This window comes from Canis lupus, chromosome 32, assembly GCF_048164855.1.
Source record: "Canis lupus baileyi chromosome 32, mCanLup2.hap1, whole genome shotgun sequence".
In the NCBI taxonomy this organism is placed as follows: domain Eukaryota; kingdom Metazoa; phylum Chordata; class Mammalia; order Carnivora; family Canidae; genus Canis; species Canis lupus.
The window spans coordinates 17,690,931-17,718,420 of NC_132869.1; the positions used below are offsets into that span (position 1 = coordinate 17,690,931).

The 27,490-nt window shown below is 39.9% G+C and overlaps 1 long non-coding RNA gene across 5 annotated transcripts in view; it reads right to left on the reverse strand.

Annotated features, from left to right (window-relative positions):
- The window catches only part of LOC140622706 (uncharacterized), a 55,759-nt gene that overhangs the window by 13,561 nt on the left and 14,708 nt on the right, over positions 1-27,490 (reverse strand). The window contains exon 1 of one of the 5 annotated variants that reach the window (XR_012022398.1): positions 27,205-27,420. The exons of 3 other annotated variants lie outside the window; for them this stretch is intronic. This is a non-coding gene — a long non-coding RNA (uncharacterized lncRNA). Of the gene's footprint in view, positions 1-20,220; positions 20,327-27,204; positions 27,421-27,490 lie in introns of those variants that run through there. One more of the 5 variants, XR_012022399.1, reaches the window with a different exon arrangement.

A 27,490-nucleotide genomic window follows, 5' to 3' on the forward strand; every position in this document is an offset into this window, starting at 1 on the left:
ATGGACAAACTTCATGTGCTGAAATGCCTTCTGCAAACTCCAGAAATGGGCTTAATTTCATTAAAATTAATTCAGAATTGTCATAAAAATCTACTTCAAAATGTTTGTTACTTATTTCATTCTGAGATAGCAGACAACCAAAAAGCAAATCCAAGATGAAAGACGAATTTTTTTTAATAGCAGTCCCAAGTTTGGTCATGATCAATTGACAGTTCCCCTGAAATTGTATTCATTTGTTTATTAAAAACAAAACAAAATATTTACTTTGTAATATTTAGATCCTGTGTAGTGACAGGCAGCAAGAGACACACAAGGACAAGATGGGTTTCTGGCCCCAAAGGAGCTCCCTATATCACAGAGGGGACTGGCATGTCTACAAAGGAAATCCAACAGAGCATCCTTATAGCCAGTTAATCAAAGACCTTTACACAGAGAAACCCTAAGAACAGGGATGTGAACAAAGATGGAGTTCAAAGATCTCTTTCTAATTCCATCAGCTGGATAATAATCAAATGACCATTTACCAAAATGAGTTGAAATTGCAGAATCCCCTGATCTGTCTTCAGAATTAATGCTCAGATAATGAATGCCCAGTTCCTTCAGATGTTTAATTACTGAAGGGCCTTACTCTCAAAAGAGAGGCTATACAAACTCAGGAAGTGACATGGAATCTTAATGAGATGTGATCTTGAGAGGTCATATAATTAAGGCTCCATCTTCAGGCAAGACTCTTATTTTTAAAAACCTCAGGGAGAGAAACTTGACAACCTTCCTGTTGACAGTTTTGACAACCCTCAGATGGGTCCGCAGTGGTAGCTTTTAGAGTATGTCCTCCCGTCATGGCCTCCAGGGTCCTTTGCAGAGACTTGACAAGAGTGAGGCCTGTGTTTACCCTGCATCTGGAGCTGAGGTTCTTGGTCCCTTTGGTTCTGGAGGATGATCTGACCCAGCAACTGGAGGAACTGGAGACTGTGGGGCCAAAAGCAAGGTAGAGGGTACATTGTATGTGTCCCATGGGGAAGGGGAAATGGAGCTGGGCCCTGGGGCCCATGGGGAAGGGGAAATGGAGCTGGGCCCTGGGGCTCATGATAGTAGCTGAATCTTAACATTTAATAATAACTCACATCTGGATAAAGCTTTCACATTTACAAAGTTCTTTGACATACACCATCATTTGGTTTCACAGCAGCCTTTTGATACAGATTGGTATCTCATTTCACTGAATAGAAAATGAGACAGGATTTAAGGTAGATAAATATGAGTCTACCATTACTACTCTACTACTGTTCCTGATAATAGTAGTAGTAGTAGTAATAGCAGTAGTAGTAGTAATAATAATAATTGCAAACATACATATGTTCCAGCCACTTTGCATGGAATATTTCATCTAATCTTCATAATGGCCTGGCAAGGTAATAATAATTTCTAAAATGCCCATTTTACAGAAGGTGAAACTAGGATTTTAAAATATTAGGTCTCACACTTAACAAGTGGTAATAGAATTCGAATCTAGGTAATTTGACATCTAAGACCATGTTCTTGCTATATCAATTAGCATTTTTAAAAATAACCATTTCTATGAGGAAAGGGATTCAAAACTCTGTTAAACCCTTGACCCTTCCTGACATGCATTCTAACCAACCTCAACAGTGAAAAACCCCACGTCTCCCAGTTCCTGGATAATGCCATCTCTACCCACCTGGTGAGCCCCCACTTGCCCTCTGAAATTCCATTATTCTTACTTTCTCACGCATTAGCAATTGGCTAGGTCAATAATGTCCCTCCCCATAAGCAGGATACAAAGATTTGAACTGAAAGCATAGGCTGCAATTCTCTTGCCTTGAGCAACAGGCAAGACCCTCAAAGAATAATACAAGACCATTGGTAATCTTCTTTCCAAAACACTTTCCCACCTAAGATTCCTTTAAATGTTGAGTTTTGTAGAGGATATGCCTGTTGAGACATGGAAAGGATAAACATTTGCCCAAAGTCACAAAGAAGTTAGAGGCAAAGCAGGGACTTAACTCCAGTCTCCTGGCCCATTGACTCTGCAACATACTGGCCAACAGGTCAATTCAACAAGCACTCAGGGTGCTACGATCTCAGTGTTGTATTCAGTTACCCAAGGCTCACAAGGAGGTCCATTTATTTATTCAAGAAACTCTTCCTGAGTACCTAGAAGGTGCGAGGGACTGCTGGTGCCACTAGAGGTATGAAGGAGACAAAGCCGTGCTGCTGCTTTCCTGAAGCTAGCATACTGGTGAGGGAAGAGAGACGACAAACATATAAACAAGAAAATAAATGTATACCCAATGCTAGAAGTGCAGGGAGAAAAGCAAAGCAGTGTGATAGTGATAGATGGCAATAGGGAGTATGAAAGTGGGGGTTACCACTTCATATGGGGTAATGGCTTGAATATAGGCTGAGACCTGGGGGAAGTGAGGGATGAGCCATGCAGATCTACAGAGGAGCATCCCAGGTAAAGAGAGGAATGAGTGCAAGAGGCTGGAGGCAGGTGTGTGCTGGCATCTCTAACCAGCAGCAGAAAGGCTACTGTGATGGGAGTAAAGTGAGAAGGGAAAATATTTGTAGAAGATGAAATTAGTTAGAGAGGCCAGACCAGGTGGGGCCTTGCTGGCTCTTGCACAGACCTAGGCTTTACTCTGTGTAACCTGAATAGCCAAAGGATGGTGAAACAGAAAATGACATGGCCTAATTGATACCCTAAGTCCTGGCTCTAGAGAGTCAACAGGTGGATGATGGCCTGCCATTCAATTGTCTCCTTCTCCCCCCATCCAAATCCAAACTCCTCATTTCCTGCAGTATAGGCTATCCTGGATTCCCTAATCAAGTCCTGGCTCCAGAACATAATGGAGAAAGAAAAAAATCAATTCTATTTCTAACCTGAACAACTCTGGCTCCTAATTATAAGAACCAAAACTGGATATGATATTCTAGTCACGGCTTTAATATTCTTTAGAATTTCTAAGTATATCTGATATTGTGCTTTTCCTTTTTGGCAAAAACACTAGATTACAGTCTCATGCCTTGTTTGTTCATTATTTACCTTTAGCTCTTTTTTTATGTAGTCACAATGGAGTGACCCATCTTGTATTTACAGCCTGACCCTATTAAAGTTTATTGTTCATTTATGACCACTTATACAACTAGCCAAGGTCTTGGTCTAAGTTGACTGATTTCTAGAACCATATCTGTAACCCCTAGCCTGAAGTCATCTGTGAAGTCTGTGGGTATGTGGACCTAATAAAGCAGCATACTTTTTAAAAACTGTATGGTAGATTAAAGATGACCACAAATTCTTTCCTCTTCCTTTCAGTGAGAGGTGAGTTTACTTCTCTTTTCACTTGAATCTGGGCTGGCCCAGTGTCTCATTTTGCCCAATAGAATGCATGGAATACAGCAGAAGTAATTTTCTGGGATTTCAAGCCCAAGCCTTAAACAAACTGTCAGCATCAGCTTTTTTTTTTTTTTTTTTTTTTTTTTTTTTTTTGAGTTGGCTACAAAGATAGTAGAGAGAATTGGGCTGCATTACTGAATTAGGAGAGATCACATGGAGAGCAACTCATAGAGGACGAGAGACCATCCTGGACATTTCAGCCTCACTAGAGACCGTACCTGAATGCAGCCGTGTAAGTGACCTCAATCTGATCATGTAGAACAGAAGAACCACCTAGCTGATCCCAGTCCCACAGAATTGTGAAAAACAACCAGTTGTTGTTTGCTTTTCTAAGTCACTTAGCTTGGGTGCCATTTGTTACACAGCAATAGAAAGCTGAAAAATTATCCTCGACTTTGGTGTTCCTAAAGGGAAGCATAGTGGGAAGGAAAGGAGAGAGAAGAAGCTGGCTGGCCTGGCATTTGCACCGTGATTTGGTTCCTAATTATTTTTTTCTTTTGTAAATCATGAAGCTATTACCAGTTGTTTCCTAACATTGGTCTTCAGACCAGTACTGACTACACAGAACTATCTGGGAAATTTGATGCAATTACAATTTCTGAAACTTCCCTGGCAATTTGATTCAGAAGGTCTTGGATGGTGCCCAGAAATCTGCATTCTTACAAGTGATTCTGATGAGCATCCATAATTAGCAATCTTGTCTCTAACTGAACTACTTGAGGTTGGAAGTAGGTTTATCTGTCTATCCAATTGGCCTGGTACAGCATCTGCCACTACAGTTTATGTTTGAGCGTGGGCAAATAAATGAAAGAACAAACAAACGAATCTGAAATGAGCAGAAATATCTGTAGGTATTTTGCTATACCACAGCCTATTCTGTTCAGACCATCTCCCACCCTCCTTTGCCCCCCAGTGTCCATGATAGCATAGTGCTTGTATCTCATTCTTCCTTCCCTTTGTTACATGGCTCCCCAGTCAGGAATCCTGTAGGGATGAGCAGGGTGTGCAGACAGTTTTAGGGAGGGGGTAGGTGGAAGGGCAATGCATATATATAAAAGTAAACAAAACAGCAATACACATACACTGCTTGGCACAGTCCTGGAGCCTTCTTACTAAAGGTAGCCCCTGAGAACTGGAAAATAAACTCGTTTCCTCTTCTTATTTCCCTAGGCTATTCTTCTCTCTTTGGGAAGAAGTTCAAATTCAAGGACACTGGCAGTTTAGGGAGCTGAGAGGATGAGAAGTAGAGAAAAGGCAGAGAGATGTTTGACAGAGGAAGAGAGCAGAGAAAGCCCAGGACACTTGGGGAGCTGGGAGGGACCAAGGGATAATATCTTCGCCAAGGCGATTTGCTTGCTTTTTGCACCAAATTCTGTTCCTGTCATGCCTAGGAAGCTCAGTCGAAGGCCTTGGAGACCTGTATTTTAAAAACCTGAGAATCTGAAAGCCTTTCTCTCCCACATGGGCTTTCAATCTTCCCTGAATACAAAAGACTGAAAAAAAAGCAAAGATCTTGAAAAACAGTCCCAAATCATTTCCTGCAGCCTGATTCATTCTGATCCACACCTACTCAAATTACATTGGTGGCTTTGTTCTGACTGCTTTACTTACCAAATGAAAAGGCAAGTTTTCTAGGTACTGGGAGCAAACATACACAGAGAACCCAGGCCAAAAAAAAAAAAAAAAAAAAAAAAGATCCAAGTTGAAATTTTAAAAACTGACCCAAATTGAAACCAAAAAAATGAAACCAGGCGAAACACATTTTACAGATATTTTTAATGCCAGCTAGGAATGTGACTGCTATTTCCAAAAAGGCTTCAGATTTAAGAACATCTACTCAAAACTTTGACATCAACAAAATTTATATTTTTTACACAAGATGCAAACATTTACGGTAGAAAATAAGAATATAAGGATTAATAAAAAGAGGAAAAATTGTCCATAATCTCACCATCTAAAGGTAAGTATTGCTAAGATTCTAGATATAGCCATCCAGATAATTATACCTATAGCTCTATTTACAAAATGTGACACTATACATACCTTTTTTTCACTCAGTAAAAAACTAAACAATTTTCTAGGTTAATTCAGATATGCATTGACATCGTTAATGAGAGTATAGTATAGTGGAAATATATTCTGTTCTTAAAAATTAACTCTTATCATTACAGCACCAGAATAATGTATGTTATTAATTAATATATTATTAACATATATTAATATATATTTACGTATCTTCTTAAACTAAATAACTATTGGTGACCATGTTGAATCAAAGCTTTTGGTAAATATTGCAAAACAGCTCTGGAAAATTTATACTGCTCAATATTCTCACTAGCTATATGGCAATGGCCATTTCCCCATATACTTGTCACTCCAGGACGTAGCTTTTTTTTTTTTTTTAAAGATTTTATTTATTTATTCATAGAGACACAGCTAGAGAGAGAGAGAGAGAGAGAGAGAGACACAGGCAGAGGGAGAAGCAGACACCATGCAGGGAGCCTGACGTGGGACTCGATCCCGGGTCTCCAGGATCACGCCCTGGGCTGCAGGCGGCGCTAAACCACTGCACCACCGGGACTTTCAGGTTATAGCTTTTTTCACTCTTGGCTTATGGGTCAGAGGAAAAATGCTTTCTCCTTATTTGAAATTTTCATTTCTTCTTCACTGGTGAGACTTTAAAGTTGGAGCTCTTCTCACCTATCTACTGCTCGTTATTTTTCTTCTTTACTTTGGGTTTTTAAATGTTCTATTGGAATAATGACAAATTCAGCTTCAATTTGTAACAGACCTTTTTCAAGTAGGGATAATGACCTTTTGTCATTGATGACACTTTTCCTAGGTTGTCACTGTCTTCCACATTTGTTTAAAGAATGGGGAGTTTGAACAAACCGGGTTCAAATCATGGCTTTTCCACATCCTGGTTATGTAAACCAGGTAAATGTCTCTGTAGTCCTCAGTTTCCTCAACTCTAAAATAAGAAACATAACAGTACCTTAATTATAGGGTTAGATGGCAAATCATATCAAGTCCTGATAACAGTGTCAGGTACATAATAAGCTTTTGATCAATTTTAGATACATGAATTACAGTAAATTTGTTGCCAGAGTATTTGGATGGTTCAGTCAGTTAAGCATTGGACTCTTGATTATGACTTACGTCATGATCTCAGGGTTGTGAGATCGAGTTCTGCATCCAGCTCCATGTCAGCACAGAGTCTACTTGGGATTCTCTCTCACCCTTTCTCTCTGCCTCTCCCCTCATGTGCACATACTCACTCTCTAAAATAAAATAAATCTTTATTACAGTAAGTTTGTTGCCATTGTACACTGTTAATCTTATTTGATGTTAATATTTTTTCTCTTACAGATTCTGATCTTGAGATCATCCTCGGGAAATCCTCTACTCCCGTTGTTACATTTTTTTCTAGCACTATTAAGTTTTCTTTTCTGTATTAAGTTGGATTTTAATCCACCTAAAATTAGCTTTAGTATAAGGTATGAGATAGGGAAGCTGACTTCATTTTAATTTCAATACTGTTTATTGAATGATCATTCATTCCCTACTAGATTGAAGGATCACATGTGTTATGTACTAAGTTCCTACATATGCAAAAGTCTGGTTCTTGTTCTGCTCTTGCATTTCTGTTTCACTGATTGGTCTCTCTTTGCCTATGCCAATAATCTACTCTTAATGATTGTGGGTAGCTTCATAGTATACTATCTCATGGGGCAAGATTTCCCCCATATTTTAGATGAACTTTACTGACAGAAGTTTTGTCCAATTTTCTTCACAGGGTAGATGTTGTGATGAGCCACCAGATCCTTCTTCAGGTAGAGAGGATTATTCTCCCAACTGCTGAGAGTGCTCAAGAGATGGTCCTCAGCTGTGAGCACTCAGCTAAAGAAAAACACCACACCTGTGATCCGGCCTCCTTCTTGAAGCATGTGATAACTGACTGATTGGGAGCTAGGGGAACCCCAACTTGGTATAACTAAAGATTCAAACTAGTGCCATGCTCCCCATGGGGAGAGGAAGCTTGATACTCTTTTGCAGACCAGGTTTTCCCACTATTCAGCCCTGCTTCTTCCACCCCATACCCCATCTTTCCTCAGTCCGCAAGCACTCCCATGCTAAACTCAGGCTCAGTCAAGTCCTAATTCAAAATATTCCCTGCTAAAAGCTAAAGCTGTTGGGGTTTGAATAAGAATTATATTATATCTAATGATTAATTTGGTAATAATCAGCATTTTTATAGTATTGTCTTCTCATTGTATAGTATTGTCTTCTCATTGTGTTTTTCTCCATTTGTTTCCATTTTTCTTATATTTTCAAAAATGTGTGAAATTTTCTACACATAAATCCTGGAATTTTTTTAAGTTTATTTTTAAGCATTTTGTGCTTGCTATTGACCCTACTGTGAGATCTAGTATTTTTCCTTCCTCTAGTAGAAAATAAATTTACAATCCCAGACTGCCTTGTTGAAGAAATTACATTCATTTTGTGTGACTTCAAAGGGTAAGACTCAAACAATGGAAACAAATCACACAGAGACACATTTCAGTTCATTATTTACACAACATTTCCAAGAACTAAGGGCAATCTACTTATTCCATCCCCAAGGAAGATACAGGAAGGACTATCTTTAGGGATTGAGAGTCCCATAACCCTAGAGGCATACAAGAAGAAACTAAATGATTCTTTCAAGGATGTAGTAGACTGGAATTACATGTATACTTGGACTAGATTCAGCAACCAGGCTGCATAGTGAAGGCAGATTGTGTGTGTTTAACATCTCTCTCTCTCCTTGTTCTCCTAGACAGAGCCTTGTATATCATCACTGTTCCTATTCTTTTGCCTCTGAATCCTGCATTTATAATAGGACCTGCTAAGCCAAAAAAAAAAAAAAAGAGAGAGAGAGAGAGAGAGAAGAAAGAAAGAAAGAAGAAAGAAGTTAATGTTCCTTATAAGAGAAATAGATCTTAGGTAAGGGAATAGGTCATATGACACATGACTGCCTGAAATGTGAATTAAGCTTTATCACTAGTTATGATGACCTGGAATGAACTCATAAATCAAGAACCAGGAAATATAGCCCACAGGAGACAAGAACAGAAAAATCCACCCATAACCTAGAAGCAGGAATTGGCAAACAGAAGCCCACAGGTCAAATCTAATCTATCACCTGTCTTTTAAATAAAGTTTTATCAGAACACAAGCACACTTTTTTATTTAGAGATTATCAGTGGCTGCTTTTGGACTGTAGGCAGAGTTGGATGGTTGCAAGGAAACTACATGACCTGCAGAGCCTAAAATATTCACCTGGTCCTTAACCAAAAACAAAACAAAACAAAGCAAAAATTTGCTTTACAGGCAAGGTAACCAGAAAGAACAATCTAGTACTTAAGACATGAACTTTGGAGTTAGGCTAAGCTTTAAATTCTGATTCCATTATTTAGTAGCTGTATGACCTGAAGCAATAACTATATCATTTTCAAACTGCAGTTTCCTCTTCTGAAAGTGATAACTCTGGTGTTTTTGTCTACCTAAATAGAATTGCATTTGGTATACTACTTGACACATAATATAATCAATATCATTATATTTAAAATGAGTTCCTAGTAGGTAGCACATGGTTACTGGTGTTGCTATTCTTATTTTTAAATCTGACAATGCCTGTCTCTATTTGATGTGCTTAGAAGATGAAAATACTAATAATAAAAAAAAAGCTAAGGGGAAAAAAAACTGGAATCACTTTTAATATCAAAGTAGATGTCAGAGCAAGGAAAATTAGCAAGGATAAAGAGAGACATTACAAATTAATAAAAGGCCAATTCATCAAGAAGACATAACAATCCTGAATTAGAGTTGCCAGATAAAATACAAATGTTACTTAGGATATATTTATACCAACAAACTATTCATTGTGTATCTAAAATTCATCCTAGTCATTTTTTGTTTCGTTGTTTTGGCTGATTTCGACAGCCATATCTTTAACATATATTGCATCTAACAATAGAACTTTAAATTACATGAAGCAAAAAGAAATAGAAGTGAAAGGAAAAATGGACAAATCCACAGATATAGTTGGAAATTTCACACTGTTCTCTCAGTACTCAATAGAACAGGTAGGTAAAAAACCAGCAAGAATGTAGAACAACTGAACAACATTATCAACCAACTTGACCGAACTGACATTCATAGAACACTCTATCCAACAAGAGCAGGATACAAATTGTTTGCAAGTGCATATGACAGATTCACCAAGGTAAATCATATCCTAGATCATAAAACAAACCTTAACAAATTTTTTTAAAAAATCAAAACCCAACAGAGTATTTTCTCTGACTTCAATGGAATTAAAATAAAAATCAATAACAGAACCATAATTAGAAAGTCTTCAAATACTTGGCTATTAAGCAACATACTTCTAATTAATCTGAGTCAAAAAAGGAAGTCTCAGAGAAAATTAGAAAATATTTGAACTGAACAAAAATTAAAATACAACATATCAAAATGTTTGGGATGTAGCTAATAAAGTGCTTACAGGGATATTTATATTAGAAAAGAAAATCAATGTTTATATTAGAAAAGAAAGAGGTTTTAAATAAAAGGTCTAAGATCTCACCTTAAGAAAGTAAAAAGAGAAGAAAAATAAACTCAAGTCAAGCCTAATAGAAATAGAAGAAAACTAATGAAATTGGAAAGAGAAAATCAATAAACTAAAATCTGGTTCCTTGAAAAAAATAAAGAAAATTGATAAGTCTTCAGCCAGACTAACAAAGAAAAAAGAAAGAAGATATTAATTACCAATATCAGGAATGAAAGCAGGAAGAGCTTATCATACCCCCATAGCTATGCAAACAACTATGTGCACACAACTAATTCAACAACTTAGTCAGGTTAAGTATATTAATTCCTTTACAAAACACCAACTACCAAAATTCATTTAAGATGAAATAGATAATCCAAAGAATTCTTTAGCTATTAAAGAAATTTATTAATTTGTAAAACCTTCAGAAAAGGAAATCTCCAGGCCCAGATGGTTTCATTGGAGAATTCTACCAAACATTGAAGGAAGCTAGAAAGCAAATTCTACACAATCTTTAATAGAAAATAGATAAGAAGGGAATACTTCCCAATTCATTTTGTGAGACCAGCCAAAATCAAAACCAAAGATACTAAATACCAAAAATAGTACCCAAGAAAACTGTAGATCAGTCTCCTTCATAAATATAGATGTTGGAAATCCTAGCCAATGCAACAAGGCAAGAAAAATAAAAAGGCACACAGATGGAAAAGGAAAAAATAAAGTGTACTTTTAAATAGATCACATTTGTCTATATAGAAAATCACAAGATATCTATTTAAAAAATAACTGAGTGGGAAATAACAGAGAGGGTGACAGAACATGAGAGACACCTAACTCTGGGAAATGAACAGGGGTAGTAGAAGGGGAGGTGGGTGGGGGGTTGGGGCAACTGGGTGACAGGCACTAAGGGGGGCACTTGATGGGATGAGCACTGGGTGTTATACTGTATGTTGGCAAATCGAACTCCAATTTAAAAAATATACAAAAAAATAAATAAAGTAAAAAAAATAAAAAATAACTCCCAGAAATAAAAATGAAATTAGCAAAATCTCAGTATACAAAATTACACACAGAAGTCTGACAATGAACAATAATTGGGAATGAAAATCTGTAAAAATACCATTTTCAATAAATCCTCCTAAAAATGGAGTTATGTAGAAATATAATAAGACATGTGCAGCACATGTAAGCTAAAAACTACAAAATGTTGATGAAATAAATTTTGAAAGACCTAAATAAATGGAGAAACATACTGTTTTAATGTATTCAAAGATTCAAATTGTTCCATGGATTTAATGCAATAGCAATCAAATCCAAGATTTTTGTTAGATATGGACAAACTGATTCTCAAGTTTATATGAAAAGTCAAAGGAGCTAGAATAGTCCATTTTGAAGAAAAAAGAAAGAGTAAATGTGGATAAATCATACTATGTAATTATAAGACTTAATATAAATCTACAGTAGTCAGAACAGTATGGTATTTCTGGATAGCTAGACATTAAAATAAACTAAAGAGAGTAGAGACCCAGAAATATGATCAATTTACCTCTGAGAAAGATGCAAAGGTAATTCAATAGGGAAAGCTTGGTCTGTCCAACACTTGGCTTTAGAACAATTAGACATCATTATGTGAAAAATTGATTTTGACATATCTTTCACATCTTATACAAAAATAACTCAAAATGGGGTCCCAGGATGGCTCAGTCAGTTAAGCATCTGCCTTCGGCTCAGGTCATGATCCCATGGTCCTGGGATCAAGCCCCATGTCTGGCTCCCTGCTCAGCAAGGAATCTGCTTCTCCCTCTCCTCTGCAGCTCCCTCAGCTTATTCTCACTCACATTCTCTCTCATTTTCTCTCTCTGTCAAATAAATAAATAAAAGCTTTAAAAAAGAACTCAAAACGTATCACAGATATAAATGTAATAAGTATAAAGTTTAGAAGAAAATAGGAGAAAATCTTTAGGCAAAAGTTCATGGATATGACTCCAAAAGCACTAGCCACTAAAAAATGAAAAAGATAAATTGCACCTCATTAAAATAATATTGTTAAGATAATTAAAGGACAAGCTACAGATTGGAAAAAAATTATAATATATAACTAACAAGAAACTTGTACCCAGAACATATAAAGAACTCTCAAAACTCTGCAGTAGGAATATAAATACAATTTTTATAATGGGGAAAAGAACTGAACAGACACTTCAACAAAGAGAACATATAGATGACAAATAAGCACATGGAAATTTATTCAACATTATTAACCATTAGGGAAAAACAAATTAAAACCATATGAGATACCATTACATATCTATTAAAATGGACCCCCCCAAAAAAATAAATACTGATACTACTAGGTTCTGGAAAAGATTCACAGCAACCGAACTCTGATACATTACTAGTGGGAATGTAAAATGATGTGGCTACTCTGGAAAACAATTTGCTGTTCCTTATAAAGTTAAGCATATATTTATCATATGACCCAGAAATACTATCCCAAGATATCTAGCCTAAAGAAATGAGAATCTGAATTAACACAAAAACATGTTCATAGGAAAGTTTATTCATAATGACTGAAAAATGAAACCAACCCAAATGTTTTTCAATAGGTGAATGGATGAACAAACTGTGGTATATCCATACAGTGGGTTACTACTCAGCAGTATAAACACTGCAGTCATAAATTATTGAAATACATAACAGTTTAGATGACTCTCAAAGGCTTGCATGAATAAAGAAATCATTTCTCAGAAGGTTGCATACTGTAATTCCATGTATTTGACATTCAGGAAAAGGCAAAACCTTGGAGTGGAGAATAGACTAGTGATTGCCAGGGTTTAGGGGTAAAGGAAAGGATAGCAAGACATTTCATGTAGTAATGAAATTGTTTTGTATCCTGATTGTTAATGGTAGTTACATGAATCTATACACTTGCTCTGTATTTTTATTTTTAAAAAAATAATTCTTTAATGTATTCAATTTATTCAGGAAATATTTAAGCACCTCTCTCTTTTAGACACTGGCTTGGATTCTAGCCTTCAATGTGCTAAGAAACAAAGACAAGAGACAAGAAAATAAATAATTCTAATACACTGCATTCATGTGCATAACAGGATGCGGAAGAAACACATGTCAGGAGAACCAAACGTGCATTGACCTTGGGTTGGGCAGTCTGGAATGCACACTGGAGAAGAGGAGTAAAAATTAAGAATGAGTTTTCTAGTCTGGAGAAGCAAGTGGGTGAAAATACCAGAGGGCATTTGAAACAAAGAAAGCAAGATGAGGAGACTGAGGCCTGGAGAAGCTAAGTAACATACAAGTTTGTAGAAATCTGAAACTATTCTAACATTAAAATTGTATTTAAAAAAGGGATGGCAAAAAAAAGGGGGGGGATGGCTGGGTGGCTCAGTGGCTCAGTGGTTGAGCATCTGCCTTCAGCTTAGGGTGTGATCCTGGGGTCCTGGGATCGAGTCCCACATCAGGCTTCCCACATGGAGTCTGCCTATGTCTCTACCTCTCTCTGTTTTTCTCTCATGAATAAATAAATAAAATATTTTTTAAAAATTTATTTAAAAAAAAGAGAAAGATGATTTCATTGGGAGGAACCAAAAGCCCAGAAGGCAGAGCTGAGAGCCATGGAGAATTAATTATTCCCAGGCTTCAATAGTTGATCAAAGTCAAGCATTTAACTAGTTGGTTTCCAGATTGCTATTTCTAAAATACTAGTAACTTTTTGTGTGCCTTTCATTCTCCCTCTTTTTGAACAGAAATGTCTATCACCATTATCCTATGCCTGCTCCCCCACTGTATGTCGGGTGTGGGGAGTTAGTTTCATAAATGAAGAGGAACTGTACTTGAGAAGTTGCATTTAAGGAGCTACACCTGAAGAGCCCCTTCTTCTGCTGGAGCTGATATAGATAAGAAAATTCTGGATTTCAAGCTAGTGCTTCAGTGAGATACTCTGGGGCAACCTGTGCAGGAATGAATGTATATTGCATGTGGGAATGATGTGAATCATTAGGAACCAGAGGGTAGAATATGGGACTGATCCTCCAAGATGATCCCCAAGGAACCCACATTTGGTTATCCACACTCTTTTGTAGTCTATACCCACATGGTACGAGTGTTGATCTGCATGTCCAATACTATACAAAAAATAATAACATGCCATCTCTACTACTAGATTATAAAAGCTCTGGCTTCCATTTTGGACACTCTTACTCATTCACATGGCTCACTCTCTGGAGGAGCCAGTTACTGTTGTGTGTAGGCAGCCCTGCAAGAGAAGCCAACCTGGCAAGGAAATGAAGGCCCCAGAAAATAGCTATGCTCACAGTTTTGGAAGTGGATCCTCCAACCCAATCAAGTCTCAGAAGACTGCAACCCTGACTGACACCTCGATTGCTACGTCGTGAGAAATCTTGAACCATAATAACCCAACCAAGCCACTCCCAGCTTCCTGACCCACTGAAACTGTGAGATTGTAGATGTTCATTGTCTCAAACTGCTAAGTTCGAGGGCAGTGTGGTATACAGACACAGATAACTAAAACACTCGCTCTCCCTCTGTTAAATCCTAAATCAGTCCTTTGCAAGCATCTCTGAAACTCAGAGATGAGCAGCTGAGTGCAAGGAAAGGGAGGAAGCTGAGCCAATAACAAATCAGCTGGGAATGAATAAGGAGCCCAGTAAGCATATGCTTAAAGCAAGAGTTCCAGAAAATTGTGGATAAGGATGATCTGCTTGAAGAATCATAATACATCCCTTGTATAAATCGGGACACAGAAATTCCAAACTCTCTTTTCCAGAGCAAAACGTTCAAGCAGAAAGTATCGGGTAGTTAAATGTAAATCAATGGATACCTGTCCAGTTCTTAAGCTCTAGGCTAATTTAATGCAGCAATAAATTTTTAAGAATAGGATCTTCATCACTGTCAGAGCAAGAATAGAATTCAATTCAATCCAACAAATATGTAGTGGTCACCATTTCTGCTGCAGAAGAAATGACTGATGCTCTAAAACAGAAACTCGATCATCAATGGTATTGCGATAGAGCGTTTAATCACTCCACTAGGCTTCCCTCACAAGGATAATAAAAGTTAGTGCCTGGGCATATTTGCTAGATTGCTACAGTCAGGATTTAAAAGACTGAAGTAAGACAAAAAGACAATGGAAGAGGCCAGAATTCAGGGGAGGACCTCAGGAAAAAGAGAGACAGAGGGAAGGATTCCCGCTCCGAAGATGGAGTGTGGCGAAATATGTTAAGAGCCTAAAAACAATGTTTAGGGTGGACCCCAAATAGGTAATTTCCAAGAGAGCAAATTAATATTAATCATCATTGTCATCACGGCAAATGTGGAGGACTCTTCTGCATGCCGGGCATTGTTTCCAATGTTTTTCATGCATTAATTTATTTAATCTACAATGACCCTGTTGGATAGCTGCTAGTACTTTCCCCATTTAACAAGCGCTAATGTCTAGAAGCTAAGTAAATTTCCCAGAGTCACAAAACTGCTGAGTGGCAGGGCCAGTATTCAAATCCAGACATCCTAACCCCACAACTAGTGCCATGTTGCCTCTCCGTGAGTCAGTGTGGACTTCTAACCACTTGTTCATTTACAGCGTGAGTTTATACTTTCACCAGAGGAAGCCAAAGATAAAAATATAAAATGAGAAACAAAGTCCCATATCTGTCTTTTTCTGCTCAGCTCCCCCAGGTCAGATATGGAAGAGATTCTATTTAAAAATGCCCCTGAGGTCAGCCATGTGCAGCTGCCACCATTGGTACCTGCTGACATCCAGGTTCCCCACTTCCTGTCCCAGGAAGCCCGATCCAATAAAAGGGAGTGTCTCAGAGCACACCCCTCTCTCAAGCCTTTGGGGGAGACTTGCCCTTTAAACCACATGCAGAGACCTAGCCTTGCCAAGTTGCTCCAGACCACAGCCTTCAGACTACTTAAAAATTAAAGAATCTTTAAAAAAAAAAAAAAAAAAAAAACTCCATCCGATGCAGGATATCCTGAACAACTAATGTTTTAATAATACATATAAGACAACTGGTAATAAAGCAATATTAATACCTGTGTGTATAAAATGTTATTAAAAGAAAGCTAAAATATTATTACTAATAAGTAAGTAAAAAAAAAAATAACCAGAAGAGTTAAGCTGGAAATACAGTCACAACTTTCTTTTTTTTGTTTGTTTCTTTGGCTCCTTGTTTATATAACAGCAAAAAAAAAAAAAAAAAAAAAAAGTATCTAAAATTCTCTGGGTAATTATACATGTGTTCTAGTAAACTGAAATAAACTGAAAATTATGCCTCTTTTGTAATGCTCTCTTCAATGCTTCAGAAATACCCTTGGGGTCATCTTTACCTTCATATTCTCCCCTAATCATGTGCTTATGTCTGTGCTGTTCCCTCTGCCCCATCTCCTAGATCAGGAGTGGGTAAACATTTCAGGCTTTGTGGCTCATACAATCCGTGGCAAGTACTCAATTCTGACACTGTAGCAGGAAAGCAGCCAGACACAACACATGAACGAATGAGCATGGCCATGGTCCAAAAGCACTTAATTTACACACCTTGAAATTTGAACTCATGCAATTTTCACATATCAGGAAACATTAGTCTCTTGATTCCCACTTCCCAACCATTTAAAATGCAACAGCCATTGTTAGCTCACAGACCGTGCAAAAACGGGAAGTGCATTGGATTTGTCCCAAGGGCTGTACTTTCCGACCCTTGTCTTCGACTCTAAGCTTCTTAAAGGCAAGGAAAAGAACTCGTTCATCCTTCTGTCCCCACTGCCTAATGCAGAGTCTGCATCGGGTCAGAAGCTCAATGACCACATCTTTAATAGTAGAATAGGCCTAAGTAATAATTTCTCCCTGTGAAGATCTGGGGGTACATCGTTAAGTTCTTTGCCAATTTAATTTGATTTCTGATGCAGATTCCCATGTTTCTAATTATTGCACCTTAACTTCAATTTCATTTCTGGGTGTACGGCTCATACTCAAATTTGTTTTTTGCCTTTGTAATTGACTCCTGGGTCATCTTTTCTTAACTGCCCATTTCCATAAAATACTGGCTTTTCTACCTTGAACTCTGGGTCATTCAGTCTGTACCTAGAGGCTATATATCTAAGGCCACCTGCTCTAGATTTTCCCAGACTATCTTGTTTTCAAAGATGCATGTGTGTAACCAGATGCCTTGGCGTGGCAGGTCTCAGAGGCCCATAAGGAGTGGAAGTTACACGCACTAACATCTTTAGATTTATGGGGCTAGGAGAGGGTACAGATGTGTGAGTTGGATGCAAGATGGCAAAGGAACCTCTGCTTGGGAAGAATTGACAGAACTGGCTGGCTAAACACTGTAACTCCTGGGGCACAAGCAACCCGAGCTCAGTGTGCTGGAGGAAGAGTTCATTCACATGACAAGTCATGACAGGTCGCCATCTCAGAACACAAGGCTCCATTCCAGGGACACCAACATCACATCCAGATCTCTGGCTCCACCAGCATTGAGGCTGTAAACGTAGAGGCAGCCGTGAAAATGGAAACAAAATTTTGGCTCAGTACTGCGACTCTGTACATGGAGACTGAGTCTACAGAACTCTAGCTTAGCCAACAGAGCAGCAGGCTATGCTCAAGAGTGATCAGCAGACTCATGGGAGACACCTAGCTACTCCCGGGAATTCTTAGGCTCAGAGACTCAGTAACATTTCATTTCCCAAGAGTATATAGGATCACAAATGTATATGATTGTAAATCAACAGAATATCAACCATAGCACATGCCTGGTGTGTAGCAGCCTTCAATAAACCTCTGTTGATAAAACAATGGACTACTATCTATGGTCAGCACTTTGTTTAGTCTGCATCATATCCACTACCTAAAATCATGCCTGGCATACAAATGGCACTCAATAAGTATTTGTTGAATGAATAAAAGTTGAATTTGTGCCTTTTCAATTCATTTCATTGTTTTCTATAAATGTGATTTATTAGTGAGAATACTTTTTAAAGATGTAAATATATTAAAAAAAAATGAATCGGGGGAAAGTCCTTTGTCCTGTGTCCTGATTTATGTTTTAAAACATGTGATCATTCTTCCTAATGTCATTCCTATGATCCACTTTCCTTTGAACCTGCAGCTACCATTATCCCCTTGTACAGGAGCTTATAAATTAGACCAGCCCTCTGTGGATAACAGTGCTGACGATGTTTGAATATCCATTTAATAGCAACTAGTGCTGGCGTTTTCTTAATGTGGTTTCTCTTGTAATTCTGACAGCTTTATGAATGCTCCAGTAACTTTCAGCTAAATCATCACAGAGTTTCAATTTCCATCTTTAAGCCCTGCAGATAGATCCGTAAGCATATTATGCTAATAAATAACTGCATCTCAGGTGGATGGTGGGAAATGGTCTAAACGAACATACAAGGTAATAATGCCGGTCCTTAAGCTTGTGCCGGCCCTCATTCACTATTTCCCCTTCAGTGATCAAAGGCGTAGAATCCAATTAAAAATAAAATTGGTAAATGGTGCTGACACAATTTCATTCTTGTTGTTTACTCTAGAAAAAAGAGAGCATTTCCGGTGAGTCAGTGCTCTCCCAGCAATTTCCTACTACCAACCCAAAGCACCGGGGGAGAGGAGCAGGAATATGTGGGTGGCTGTGTTTCTCAGCTACTGGAAGAGAAAAGGGATTCTGCATGTATTATTTAGGGAGCTAAGTTTGCATTTGTGGCCCTGGCTTCTCTATGTCTTACTATTCCCAGATGAAAAATAAGGAACTCTGACCCCAAAGGGGTGCCATCAAAAACATTCTTGAAAAAATCTTCAATGTGTATTATTTGCTGGGTTGTCTTCTATTTATATTAGGGAGACTTGCTTTAAAATGTACTTTTTTATTCCATAACATTTCAGAGTTTCAAATGCCCAACTGGATCAATTCAAAGATTTCTATTTTCAAGAGAAAGGGGAAGAGCATCTGGGTGGCTCAGTGGTTGAGCTTCTGCCTTTGGCTCAGGTTGTGATCCCGGGGTCTTGGGATCGAGTCCCACATCAGGTTCCCCACAGGGAGCCTGCTTCTCCCTCTGCCTATGTCTCTGCCTCTGCCTCTCTCTGTGTTTCTCATGAATAAATAAATAAAATCTTTAAAACAAATAAAGAGAGAAAAAAAAAAAACAAGAAAGTGTGTTATGAACAACAAAATGTACCATGTGGTTGACTCTCTTTGGAGATCTCTAATTCCCAGCATTGGAATTTATCAAGAAAGTTGTTGATAAATTTCCAAAATATACTGTGATTAGTAAAATGAATTTATAATCTCTGTCCAGTAAACTACATAACTCCTCTTGTCCCAAGTGCAGATTTCTTGGACTCACCATAATCTCCTTGCACTAAATTCAATCTTCTGCTGTCCTAAGGATGAGTAATCAACAAAAACTAGTTGAACATCCAGGAGGACATCCTTATGCCACCAAAGAATGCATCTTCAGTGTCATACACTGATGGCCCCCAAAAGATATGTCTATGCCTTCATCCCTGGAACCTGTAAATTGACCATATTTGGGGAAAGAGTCTTTGCAGGTGGAATTATGCCAAGGATCTCAGAGATTATCCTTGATTCATGTGGGTTCTAAATCCAATGAGAGGTATCCCTCTTAAGAGAAAGGCAGGGGGAGGCTTCAGATATGGAGATGCACAAAGAAAATCACATGAAGCTGGGAGGCAGAGTGATGTAGCGTCAAACTAAGGAACACCTGGAGGCTCCAGAAGCTGGGAGAGGGAAGGAAGGGTTCTCCCTGCAACACCTCAGAGGGAATGTGACTCTGAAATCACCTTGATTTTGAACCTTTGGTCTCCAAAACTGGGAGAAAATACATTTCTGTTGTTCTTAAGCCATGTAGTTGGTGACCATTTGGTAATCAGCCCTAGGAAAGCAGTACACAATCAGATACCAACTTCAACACTTCAAACTCAAAGACATGTTTAGGATTTGAATCTCATGTGTTTATTAGAATCCTTTCTGTTTTGGCAAGCAATTCCCCAACCCTAACCACCATCCCTCTACTATGCCTTGCCAAAAAGAAAAAAAATCCATTCTTGTATTTACTTTAAGCATGCTAGCACATAGTGTTACCAAAAGAATAGCTAAGAATTACTGACAATTTATTGCTGATAATTAAGTTGGTTAATTGTTTCTCTTACCCTTGGGTGGTCCTTCTTGTCCTCTTATTGAGCATGAAAAAAGACACTGTTGTCATAATATTTCTAGTTGTTCTTTGATGAATCAACAACTCTGAGAGCAAAGGAAGATCCAAAAGGATGAAGTAAGAAAAGTGCAAAAGACTAATTTCAGCCTACTTCTTGCATGGAGCATTTGGGTTTTCAGGAATATGATTGTGAAATGTGGTGATTTCCATGTATTGACCTCTATGTCCTGTCACATACACATTTCATTGTCTATAAAGAGACCCCATAAAAGGAAAGCAAGCATGATTTCCACTCCTTTGGATAGTGAGTAATGGAAGTCTCCGTACCAAGGATACGTTATTGCCAAAAGTCACTTCTGGGCTTGAGTAGAGAAATAACCTAATCAAATAACTCTTGACAGTTGTTAACAAACAAGGATGTCTCCTAGGCCCAATCAGAAACCCAGAACATTGTATAACTGGAAACAACTAAACCACGACTTCTAGCCCACTTAGCTGGTTTACCAACTGTTATTCTTAACTTCATGAACAAAACAAAACAAAACTTTAGCTTTAAACAGGATGGCGTTCTGTTTACAGAACATATACATATGCTTTTTAAAGATACATCGTTGTTTTTTTTTTTGATACATCGTTTTTTAAAGATGTATTTATTTATTTATTTGAGGGGCAGAGAGGGGCAGAAAGGGAATCTTCAGCAGATTCCCAGCTGAGTGTACCCCTGCCTCAGATCCCAACATGGGGTGGGGGGGAGTGGATCCCAGGACCCTGAGATCATGACCTGAGCTGAAATCAAGAGTCAGAGGCTTGACCTTCTGAGTCAATGAGTTGCCCCTGCCTATACATCTTTCAAACAAGACAGTGTAGCAGGCCCTAAACATGTCCTATCATCTCTGTCTCCTCACCTTTGCTCTCCTTTTTTCTCACCAAGAACGCCACTCTCACTTCTCCAATGTCTGCCTATTGAAATCCTACCCCATCCAACATCTGGCTTAAACGCCTCCTCTTGCAGAAAGACTGCCCTCAGCTCCTGTGCCTTCCTTGCCTTTCAATCCCAGACCACTGAAATGTGTCCTCTTCTTTACCTAGCCCTGCCATTCTTTTCAGACTCCTCTGAGCATCCCCTAGAGCTGGGAGAGGGGAAGGGAGACAATCTGTTACTCACCTTTGTGACTCAACATATACCCCATGTTAGAGTCAAAAGAAATAGCTCTTGATGAAACAAAGCCAAACAAAATCATTAAATCATTAAACTACCCATGGTGTTCCTGGGAAATCCAAGTCCCTTTCCCTCTCATTCATACTCGTGGATGATAGTAAATACAACGTTCAATCATCTCTGATTCTCTCCAAAGGGAATAGAAGTTTTGGCCTGGGTTCTCCTCTAAGTCTCTTCTCTAGTTGGGGCAAAGACTGTGTCTGGTCACCTTTGCTGTTCCTGTATTGCTTGTCTCGCACAAGATAAGAGAGTAGCACTAATCAATGTTTGTGATTATTGAACTGAGAAGCTTCCCAGCCAATGGGGATCAGTACATAGAAGCACACAACCGCTTCCTGATACGTCACTCTCTTCTCTTTGATCCCCACAGCATTGCCAAATCCTGCTCAGTCTCCCTCAGGACCACTCTCTAAATCTCATCTTTTCATTTCTATTCATACTGCCACTGCTCCTGCCTTCATACACTGTTATGTTGATGATCTTCCTGGCCTGAAAGGAAGACTCTTCTTCTTTAAAGCACAATTTGTCATGTTCACTCATCTGTCTATTGGAGGATAGCCTCCAGTGCTTATGTATCTGACCAAATCAAGTAAAAACTTCTCGTCTTGTTCCATGAGCATTGCACAGACTTGTCTTGGCCAACTTTCCTAGGATTTTCACTATTCTCCTTAAGAAACCCTGGGCTCTAGCCAAACTAAACTTTACCCACTGCCCAAGTATTCCAGAACTTTCCCATCTCCCTACATATACTCGGGTCGACAGTGCTCACCACACCTGCATGGTTACAAATGCTCACCTGTTCTTTAAGGTCAACCCAAGTGTTACCTCTACCTTGACACCACCCTCAGGCACTGCAGCAAAGATTTTCTGACCCTTGTATATTTTGTTTAGAGCACCTGTGTGGCCCTTATATCTCCTTATATCAGGGACCCCTGGGTGGCTCAGAGGTTGACCATCTGCATTCAACCTAGGGTGTGATCCCGGAAGTCCCAGGATCAAGTCCCACATCAGGCTCCCTGCACGGAGCCTGCTTCTCTCTCTGCCTATGTCTCTGCCTCTCTCTGTGTATCTCTCATGAATAAATAAATAAAATTTATTTTAAAAAATCTCCTTATATCAGAGTTGCCTGATTTTACTTAAAAGCCATTTTTAAGGCCTATTCAACCCCAGGCACTGCACTATAGGCTTGTCTCATCTACAGCACCTCCCAGACTTCTTCCCAGCACCTTTACCCTAAGGACCCAGACAGAGTATGTTCTCAGTGAATACTTGCTAAATGAAAGAATAAATTAAAGTATAAGCCATGTATCTGTTCTTACAAAAAGTCATCTTTGACTATTGGAGAAGGAACAGAATCTGTACAAAAAGGAGGTAATAAATAGTCCTGGAGTATAACACCATCTCTGTCTTCTCACTGTTCTCTCTCTCTGTCCTTGGAGAAATGACCACATGGGAGGACAGAGAACCTTCCTCAGCCATGGTCCCAAGCCTTGGGAGCTTCCCTGCACCAGCACTAAAGTCACAGTGCATCCCTTCCCTCCCTTCTCCCACAGCTTCTCCAACCCCTGCCCCCTCTGTGGCAAAGGACAGAGCAAAAGAAGGGCTGGGGTGGAGGAGATGGGATCTGCTAACAAAGCAGGTCAAACAACAGACCTAGAGGATATGTGGTGAGCCCCAGGGTGTGGCAAAGACAGCAACAGAAACACCAGGAATGTCTGCCCCTCGCCTCCCACTTGGCCAGTTCCCGAGTCTCCAGAGAAGTCTGCCCTTTGGGGCTTGGCCCCAGGCCTCCTCTCTGACCTCCTTATCACCACAGGCTCAAAGGACTTACAGAATCTTCCCTACTGGCAGCAAGGCCACAGGGCCTGGAGTGGAGAGCTGTGCTCAGCAGTCCAGATTGGAGCAGACCAGCCCAAGGTGCTGGTTACACTGGCTTGTTTCAAGCTTGGAGCAAAGACAGTGGGAAGGGGACCCACATCCTGTGTAGGCAACGATGGTGGAGAAAGCAAAGGGGCCACAGAGCAGTTCCAGGGAACCGGGCCAAACACCAGGGAAAGGGCTTGAACAGGGTGTGGAGGGGCCATGGTTTTGGCGTGTGAGGTATGACCAGTACTAGTGAGTGTGAGAGCAGCTGCAGGGGCTGTCTCCTGAGAGACTAGATCATCTCCTTATCCACACCCCACTGTCCCTGGTGAGGAGACACCAGCTGGTGACACGGGGGTCATGGCATCTTAGTTTCTCATGACTGAACTCCAATTGCCCTTTAAAGAGGATTGCAGGTGAACCAGGAGACAGGTCTAGGGAGAAGACAACCATCTAGCTCTGCGTGAGAAATTCTGCTGGACAAGAAGATGCGGAGAAGGCCTCTGCGAGGGAAAAATGCCTAATGCATACAGTGTGTTCAGCAATGGGAGTGCTCAGCAATGGGAGGGCAAGAAAGAGCCTTCCAGGCAGTGGAGCTAGCAGAGCACAGCAAGGAAATTCATGTGCACTTGGAGGAGAAAGCACTTCCTCACGCAAGGATGAGAAAACAGAACACCTCATGGTCATGAAGAAGACGTGTCCAGGTGGGGGAGGGGGAGCAGGGTAGCTGAGGAGAGGCAAAGTGGGAAGCAAGTGGATTGAAACCATCCTAAATTGGGTCCAGGGTCCAGAAGAGGAATTTTCTCAGCAGATTTGCCTGAGACATTTATGTTTTCCAGATTTGCCTGAGACATTTATTAAAACACAAATTCCTAGGTTTCTCCCACAGAGATTCTGATTCTGCAGATCTGGGGTTGGGTCCAGGAACAATAAACAGTCAGGAGTCTGGATAAACGAAATCTGGTTAGTAGCCTAACACATCAAATACAGCAGTAGTGACCATGTGATAATAACTCTATGCCAAGCATGGTTCTAAACACTGTTACCTGTTTGATCTACACATTAGCCTTATTAGTTCCATTTTACAGAAGAGGAAACTGAGGCACCAAGAGGTTAAGGCCCTTGAGCAAGATAAGAGTGGCAGTGTGAGATGTGACTCCAGAAATTCTATCTTGAAAGCCTCAGCTCTGAACCACTCTGTTATCCTTCTCCTTGAGGCTAGATAGTTCTCTGGCCTGTAATGAGGCCAGGGTTAGGCCCTCTTCTTGCAGTGCCTCCTGAGTGCATAGTACCCTCTTCACATAAGATCACTTCCTCCTCATTCCCACAGTCCAGAGGTTTGTCCAGTTAGGTGAAATGGGATGGAATCATCCAGCACCTCTTCTTGGCTTTACTTTCCTTGCCCATTAGCTGAGAAAAACTGATACTTCCATCAGAGAATGTGCTTTTTTTTTTTTTCTTTCTGATGTTAATCTAAACAGGTCCCTTATCTCTTTAGACCAATTGATCGTGCAGCATTGACAACAAATAGTCTGGGAATTAAGCAACCAGAATCTGAAGATTAAGCCAAACCCTACATATCTGGGTCAGATACTTCCCCAGGTTGCCAGGCTACAGTTTGGGTAGCTCCCTCTGGGGCATCTTTAGGATTCCTTCCCAACCAAATGAGGTCTGTTGAAATCCTTGGTTTTTCCTCAGGTTTCTTCCTTGTCTTTAATCTGAAAGTTCTCTTCAGCTGGGCTTCCCACCACATGACCATAAGGAATTAAAATGTGGAGGTACTTCCCCTGGGAATTCATAATGATTCTCAGTTCATCGTTAGGGTGGCTGTGGAATGAGGAGAGAAACATTGGAATGAGATTAAAAGTGCCTGTAAAGTGAAAAAGTCACTTCTCGATGCTTTGGGGTCAAAGTGGGAATGTCCTTGTGAAGGTCAAATGAAACTGCAAGGAAATTCATTCTTTTTAAGTAGCAAAGCACCAGCATTTCCGATAGCCCAACAGATCCTCTCTAGGACCAGGCCAGTTTATCAAAAAACTAAAACTCTCCTGGTTCTGGACAGGGTATGTACATCGACTCCCCATCTTGTACCCCACTAGGGGAACGGTGCTGGATTCTAGGCTTGAAGCCTTCACCTGTGCTCGACTCTGAGTCAGAGGCCAAATCAAAACAGCGGAGCTTCCAGGAAACCTTCAAGCACCTTTCTTCAGAGTTAACCTGTCCTTGAACAGTCAGGGAGGCTAAGAGGAGTGTCTGTCATTCTGACTATAAATATAGTAAACTGGAAGACAGGTATATTGCTAGGAGATCCTGGAGACCCTGTCCCCTCCAATGCAGAGGCAGGACAAATTGGGCCATTTCGTTGCAGTGGCATGTGGGATGCAAAGCCAGAGCACAAATTATGATGGTGCCCGGAGCTCTAGCCCACTAAACATTAGCACAGGTGGCAACTGGAGAACACCTGCGCCAGGCATGGATGATATTTTGGATGTTTATTAGGCTGGTCTGGGGTTGTTGTCTGTTTCCCAAGAGCAAACTGTCTCATGAAGTCCTCCACAATTGCATATATGAGTTTGGAATATGAATACTAATAAAATAAAGTGATACACCTTCCACTAAAACTTTATTTGTAGATTTTATTTTCTGCCTACAGGAACATTGATGTGAGTGCTTAGGTCTTTGCTGCATTTAAAGTGCCTCTTTAAAAATCTCATCTGGAGCAAATATTCCATTAATGTTTTGTAGTATTTGGCTTCGTTCCTTTGTGTCTTGGTTGTTTGCTTCCCCGCTTCAAGGGAGGCATGGGAAAAGGGGAAAAGGAAGATAGAGTTCTGACTATCAAGATGGCAATGTATACATCATCCTGCAACAGAACAGGATGAAATGGACAGAACCCAATGAGATAAATTCTTGGTAACAACAAAGGTAAATCTTGTGGGAAAATTTCACTCTCCCCTTGGTCCCTCAACACCAATCACCAATTCTTCATTTTGATTCTTTTCCGCAGTTGTAACCTCATGTTGTCCCAGAACAGATGTTAGGTGGCTACAAGGACTTGTTGTGATTAATTTATTTGGGTGGCTGATGAGACCATTTCTTGGAGTTCCTAAATCTTTGGCCAAATGAGTCATGCTCCCTGGGATCTTTGTGGAATGGAGCCACCTCTCCAAATTGGCTCTGATGACCAGAACAGGTCAGATCTATTCAAGGGCTCCTAAAAATAATGTTAATTTGGCTGGAGTCATCCCAGAGTTAGGGTGAAATACTCCATCACACAGAACTGCTGAAGGAAAACATCACTAATATGTCTCCTTTCATCAGAGCTCTTTGGAAGTTTGCATAGTGTCTCACCAAGCACATTCCTATAGCCCAGGAAGTCAAGGAAACTTGGAGATCGTACCTTCCCTGCAAGCTCTTTGCAGGATGCCAAGGCAAAGGGGGCAAAAGCTCGCTGCTTCATGAGGCAAAGCATTGTCATAGAGCTCACAGGGCAGATCATAACCTTGCTCTCTTCTATCCCTAGAAGGAGGTCTTGGGAGCCCCAAGTACACAGCTGAGATCTAGTGCCTCTTAGCTACTATGCTACATGGCTCCATAGAGCAAAAAAATATTCACACCAGCGTACTCTTTGAGAACAAGGTAGCCGAACCCTAAGTCTTAACCCAAATAGTTCCACTAAGTATCAGAATCAACCCATTTATGCCGCACAACTTCCACCAAGAAACAGGGCTGGGAGGCAGTCACGGCTGGGAACAGGTCCTCCTACTCTGGCCATTTGCACTAGCAGGCTTTGGCTAACCAGTATGTAAAAGATCCTGAAAGTCATATAAACACAAAATTAATAAGCCTAACATTGTGAGGTTCTTGACGTCACCTCTGTTACTTACCCAGACTTACCAGGCATCTATTGTTTCTGTTCTTGCTGCAAAGCCTACCCACGGATGGGGTGGGGAGGTAGAGGCCAGTCACAGAAGAACCCACACCACTGGGGCTCTTCTTCCAGTCATCAACATTCAAGTTCTATGAGAAGAATTTGTCTGTGTTGTTTAGGACCAGATCTTCAGTAACAGCAAAGTGCCTGGCCCCTCGTGAGTGATCAATAATATCTGTGGAATAAATGAATGAATGGAGCCCACCCTCAAGAGAAACCTAAAGAACTACTTCAGTGTACCTTCTGTGGATT